Source organism: Gadus chalcogrammus, chromosome 14, assembly GCF_026213295.1.
Source record: "Gadus chalcogrammus isolate NIFS_2021 chromosome 14, NIFS_Gcha_1.0, whole genome shotgun sequence".
Classification (NCBI taxonomy): domain Eukaryota; kingdom Metazoa; phylum Chordata; class Actinopteri; order Gadiformes; family Gadidae; genus Gadus; species Gadus chalcogrammus.
The window spans coordinates 8,322,217-8,329,046 of record NC_079425.1 but is presented as its reverse complement, the minus strand read 5'-3'; positions in this window follow the sequence as shown (position 1 = coordinate 8,329,046).

The following is a 6,830-nucleotide window of genomic DNA, read 5'->3' as shown; positions in this document are numbered from 1 at the left end:
GTGGTGTGTGTTGTGTGTGGTTTGTGTGTTGTGTGCGTGTATGTTATGTGTGTGGGTGTGGGTATTCGTACGCGTGTCTACTTGTGTGAACATAGTGTGTTTTTTTTTTTTTTTGAGGGTTTTTTGTGATTGTATGTGTGTTTAGATGTGTGTGTTTATATGTGTGTGTGCAAGTGTGCACAGGCATTTCTGTGTGTGTCTGTGTGTCTGTGTGCATGTGTGTGTGCGTGCCTGCATGTGTGTGTGTGTGTGTGTGTGTGTGTGTGTGTGTGTGATGTGTGTGGTGTGTGTGTGTGTGTGTGTGTGTGTGTGTGTGTGTTGTGTGTGGTGTGTGTGTGTGTGTGTGTGTGTGTGTGTGTGTGTGCGTGTTTGTGTGTGTGTGGGCGCTGGGCTCAGCCTGCTAGATAAGAAGGGGGGGTCTCTGTGGATAGGATGCTATTACCGCTGCCAGCATGAATGCACAGCCATGTTCAAGGGTCAAAGGAGGATTTCAATTGTGTTGAAAAAAGTGCGAGAGAAAATCCGATCGAGTGATCCAGCCCGGGTTACCTTCCCAAACTCATTATGTGTGTGTTCATATCTAACAGCAAAATAAATTAAAATACGATCATTATTGATGAGGACAAACAAGTTCCTGCATGTAATGTATATTGGAAAGAATTGGACTTCATTATTACCTCATAGTTAGGCATTGCTAGTTCCTTTTTCTTCATCTTTGAGTAAACTTATTTTTGGCTCCAGTGGAGCTCTAAAACGAAAGGCTCAAACTACATTTCATCCAGTTAAAATCCAAACATGAAACATTAGCCACAATTGAAGCCCCCGAGACACTTTTCAAGCCAGACAATTTTCTTCCCTATCGAGTTTGACATTGTTGAGGGACAGGAAAGTGACAAGCGCAGAGACAATCGAAGCAAGGGTGCTGCCTCATGCTCATTAGGCTTCTACACTTTCACGCCCCTGCTTTCACTTCACCAAACGTGGAGTCCTGTCGGCTCCACGGCTCCCGAATCAGAGGACCTCACTGAAGCCAGGCCCGCCGCGACACCCGCTGAACACAAAAATCCATCAAGGACTTACCGTATTTTGATTCCCTATTTCCATGCTGTGCTTGATTTGAATGTGAGTGTTGCGTATAATTTGCCCGCACGTATGGATCACAGGTGGTTAATTTGTAGACAAGGACTTTTGGTTCCATTCCTTTGGTCCAAACGGAGAAGGAGAGAGCCCAGGGCCTCTCCCTGTGTTTGATATCTGGATATCTTTCAGTCTCTGGCTGACTGTGCAAGTTTGGAAGGTTTATAATTGATTGCTAGAGGCGGCTGTGACCGTACGGCAGAGTACACATTGAGTCTCTTACTTTGTGAGGTGAAAATAATCCCCTTGTTTGTTTGGAGATGCCATAGATACGCGCAAGCAGACATGCACACACACGCACACATGCAAGCACACACGCACACACACACACACACACACACACACACACACACACACACACACACACACACACACACACACACACACACACACACACACACACACACACACACACACGACAGCACACGCACACACAAACAAGAACACAATGATTCTATTTAGGTGCACAAAGATTATTCATATGCGTAAAAAATCCTCATAATCAAGGGATGCGGTTCACACAAAACGTAGCATATTAAGCCGAGAGAAACAACAACGCAGATATAATGTGTGAGTGCTTTGACAAGCGCCTGCACTTAAACAGTGAACTTTACATCTCCTGCCAGTGAGCAGCCTAAGGAGAGCCGAGTCTTCATCCATAATTTGCCCATCACCACGCCAGCACGGTCGGCCCAGTCTTCACAGAGGTAAACAAAGCATTGAAGGATAATGGAGTATATCACTCTTCACTGTGTAAATGGAAATCCCGACCGACACTTATGTTAATCAAAGCGTGTCTCCGCCTTCCTTCACCACACTTTAAGGTTCTACTTCCCCGCGTCTTCAGGATCCTAATTGGCTAGCTGAGGTCAGTGTGTTCGTGTGGGTGTGATGTGGACATTGTGCTTGCGATTCACTTAATAATCGGTTAGCTTTAAAACAAAATAACGGCAAAGCATTGCAGCATATAGGCCTAATGGATGCGCTTTTACTATAACATTCTCACACACATGAGGAGCTAAAAGATTATCCCTGCTCCGTGATCTCCCATCCTCGTACCCGTTTACGGGACTCTTCCCCTGACACAGTTCTCTCGGTTAACAACGGAGCTCTAGAGCTCCAGAGTCACGTCAATGAGCCTCCGACAAGGGGCCTTCGAGTGGCCGCCGACGGGACGAACGCTGTCAACACTCTTTGCCCGGAAACATCTGATTTGTGGTGTTTTTTTATTGCTTATTTATTTTATTTGAATTTTTCACTATGTTGTGTTATTTCGTGACAATGGTCGTTATCGGCTCTCGTCAAACATTTAATCAGTTTTGGATGGGGGGGTGCCAAAAAACAATTAGTAATGAGCTAAATACATCAAAACTGGGGCGCCCCAGTTGTTCACCAGATAGAGAGGGTACCATTAAGGCTCAGTCCTTACAGCAGCGACCAGGTTTTGATTCCTGCCCGTAGTCCTTTGCTGGATGTCTTCCCCTCTCTCTCCCATACGTTCATGTCTTACTCACTCTACAGTAAAAAGAATAAACACTTAAAAAAGACATCAACTCTAATGCTTAGCGTCCTACACCAGCTCTCAGATACAGCGCAGATTCCAAAGTAAAGTTTATGAACTCAGATGTTTGTTTATCTCCCGTGGTTACAGGAGGAGGTGAAGAAACAGCCAGATAGGCCAGGGTTTAGGGGTGTGTGGAGGAGGAGGAGGGGGAGGGGGAGGAGGGGGAGGGGGAGGAGGAGGAGGGGGGGGAGGAGGTTGAGGGGGGAGGACTGCACACTGCACCATGCTTACTTGGGTGTAATGACCCATCATCGGTGACATCTTGTTTCATCAACTTCTGCTTCCCTTCACTTGTCTGTCTGGGCCTGGCTTCTCTCTTTCCCCTGCCCTCTTCCCCATCTCCACTCGGTCATCTATACCCCATACCTGCCTGTCAGTGGGTCTGTACGTGGAGTAGAAACACGTGCCAACACACCTTATTTCTACCATCACTTTTCTATTTTATATTGACCATGTATTTATCTATGTATTAGATAGGATAGTGTAGTAGTGGCCATGGCTTTTGGCATCAAGAACGAATGGTACCAATGGTCGATTCACAATGCACAGCCTAGGGTTAGATGTCTACACCTGCTGAACATGAATTATTAATTGTTCAATACATTTTTTTACCTCTTTGTGTATGTGTGTGTTTGTTTTTCTGTTTATGTACGCATTTCTTTGTGTGCGTGTGTGTGTGTGTGTCTTAATCCCTGTGTGTGTTTGTGCATGTGTAAGTGTGTTTATGTATATGTAGCTGTTAGTTTTATTGTGTCTTAATGTGTTTAAACCTTTATTTAGGGACATTAACTAACACAGCACTAGTTTTGTGTGCGTCTGTGTGTGTGTATGTGTTTTTGCCAGTTTTGTGTGTTTGTGTTAGTGTATGTGTGTTCATTTGACTTTTTGGGTGTCTGTGTGTACTTGTGTTTGTCAGTTTGTGTGTTTTTGTTTTGTTGTTTTTTATTTGTCGTGATTGATGTGTGTGTGTGTGTATGTGTACTTTTGTGTGTGTATATATGTGTGTGTGTGTGTGCGTGTGTGTGTGTGTGTGTGTGTGTGTGTGTGTGTGTGTGTGTGTGTGTGTGTGTGTGTGTGTGTGTGTGTGTGTGTGTGTGTGTGTGTGAGGAGGCAGGGGGTCCAGCTGACGAGGCCTCTCAGTGGGACACCGTCCGGGCCCGGAGCCCGGGGCCCCGCTCAGAGCTCCACCTCTGACAAGCCTCTCCCTTATTGCTCGATGACATTCCCTGTTTCACTTCAGCTTCCTGTATGATTTATCTCCTCAGATAGGATTGAAATATCTCCAGAGCCCCGGAGCAGGGTGACTGGCACTGTGGCACCGAGAGAGACAGAGGGAGGGAGGGAGGGAGTGAGAGAGAGGGAGGGAGAGGGGGGGAGAGAGAGGGAGGGAGGGGGGGAGAGAGAGGGAGGGAGGGAGAGAGAGAGAGAGAGAGAGAGAGAGGGAGAGAGGGAGAGAGGGAGAGAGAGAGAGAGAGAGAGAGACAGACAGACAGACAGACAGACAGACAGACAGACAGACAGACAGACAGACAGACAGACAGACAGACAGACAGACAGACAGACAGACAGACAGACAGAAGGTGGCGAATGGTCCGTATTGCTGAAGCGAACAGTAGGAAACAGTTGGACAGGAGAAGTGCATATGCACTACAAGGCTGAATCCATACACTCTGAAGGGTCCACATTAATATCCTTCTACTGTGGCTGCATGTCCTTTCCCAATGCATTCTTTAACAATAGACGATGTCCTATGTTCTGTTAAAAGTGTAAGTTACTACAAATATATATTATAGCTATATGTTCAGTTTATCTTTGGACATTTAATTGTCCCAAAAGTTTTGATTGCCCCCCTGATACATGTTTCAAATGATTTTAACTTCTCCTGCTGATGGGGCCCCTGATGTGCTTAACATAATCAGTGTAGGCCTCATTTGGCAGATTGCTGTGAAATCCTGTCCCTGGGTTCACATTACATCATGTCATGTCTTATCACTGAGCATTTGCATACATTTACTTTTTTGTTGTGTTCAGCGGCATGTGTGTTTGTGTTTGTTTTTGTGTGTGTGTGTGTGTGTGTGTGTGTGTGTGTGTGTGTGTGTGTGTGTGTGTGTGTGTGTGTGTGTGTGTGTGTGTGTGTGTGTGTGTGTGTGTGTGTGTGTGTGTGTGTGTGTGTGTGCGTGTGTGTATTTGTCCGTATACGTATGTATGCGTGGGTCTGCGTTCGGGGTGGGGCGTCGATCACCGTTTTCAAACTCTTTAATGCAATTTAACAATGCCACATATTCTGTTCACGTTTCATTGGGGTCTCTTACGTGTGAAATTGTGGCCGGCTCGTCCCGGCTCTGTCGCGGCACGCCGCATTGGACGCGGGGTCACACCGCGGTGCCAGATGTGGGAGAGAGAGCGAACTTAATTGCTACACATTGTTCAGTGGGTGTGTGCGCACCTTCAGTGAATTAAGCGCTCTCAGGGTGCGGGGCGTTCAAACCACGGGAATTAGGTGTGAGGTCCTTCGCTCACAGGCAAGCCAATTGCAGACATTGCGTCCAATTAGCTTATGCCCCCCCCCCCCCCCCCCCCCCCCCCCCCCCCCCCCCCGCGTATTCACATGCTTAACTTGTCGTTTGTTAGTGCGTGAAGAAGGAATGTATGCATATTGTGTTGAAACAAACACGACGTGGTCGTCGTCGGGTACACCTCTGTCAGTTTTTGTTTATTAAAGCCGACTTCACGCTTTGACGAAGAAAACACATTTTTGTGGAAAGCTTCACACGCAAACGCTCCTTCAATAACGACCTGAGAGTCTGCCCATTAGACCCAAAGTGACAAACCTATTAGGGCCCATCAGAGTGAGCCTGCACCGCTGTGTTCTATGCCGTTGTCTTTGTAGCCCTCGTGTTATCAGAGGAGACCTCGTAATGACCCAGAGAGCAGAGGTACGCCGCATTAATGTCAGTTGACATTATGGGATGGCCGCCATTAGAAACATATGGTGCTGATTTATGGCCATTACCATGTCAACGCTGCTCCTTCCGTTGCCATTAAGGCTGACATCATGAGTTTGGATCCTCAGGACAGATCATTATTATCATCATCGCCATCATCATCATTATAACCATCATCATCCTCATCATCCTCATTATCTCACTCTTTAACAACACTGACTGTTTAATTCACCGGAACACTAGTCTCCAGTCCTGTTAGTTAAGGTTAGACTGGTGTCGCAACTCATTTTTCTCAGTTTTTATTGTTGAATAATTGATAATTTATCGATTGATGAAACCATTAATTATTTATTGTATGAAGTGTATAGATAATAACTAATGGCCATTAGGCTTCTGCACCTACTAGATCCAATAATAATGTAAACGTTTATCATCAGCAGAAAAAACGACTACTTCTAAAGTTATAAGTAGGAAATGTATTGGCATTTTTATAGAAAGGCCAATACATTTCCTGTATGGAAATGTATGCATTCCTATTTATTTTTTATAAAAACTATTATTAAAAATAAATGAATATTCCCACAATCAAGTAATCATCTAATTGTTCCAGCAGTTGATACCCAGAGGTTTATGACCTCTGCATCGAGGCTGCCCCACTCACCTCCAGTCCCACTCTGCTCCCGTCTCAGGACCAGAGGGCTCGGTGCGGACCCCCAGTAGAGGCAGAACCCCTCCCCTCCATCTGCACTGTCCCCCCCCCCCTGTCCCCTGTCTCCATGGACACTGAACGGGGGGGGGGGAGGGGGCGTTTGTTGACGGAGAGTCGGTGGTGGGGGTGGTAGTCGCGGTGGAGGTGGGCTGTGGTTGTGGGGGGGGGGGGGGGGGGGTAGGGGGTGTGTGTGTGGGGGGGATGTAGGGGGTCCTCTGGCCTTGCCCACACCCCCCCCCCCCCCCCCCCTCTCAACCCCTGGGGGAGGCTCGCTGGAGCGCTGCAGCCCCAGCCCTGTCGCTCGGTGACCTGTGAGGGGGGGACATGGTGAAGTGTGAGTGGCTGTCACGCTAACCGCTCGTGACAGCACGGCTCCCGGCACAGCTGTGCCCGCCTGGCCCAGCCAGAGAGCCACAGACCCAGGGCCCGTGGCACAGGGGCTGGGGGAGAGAGAGGGAGAGGGGGGGGGGGGAGG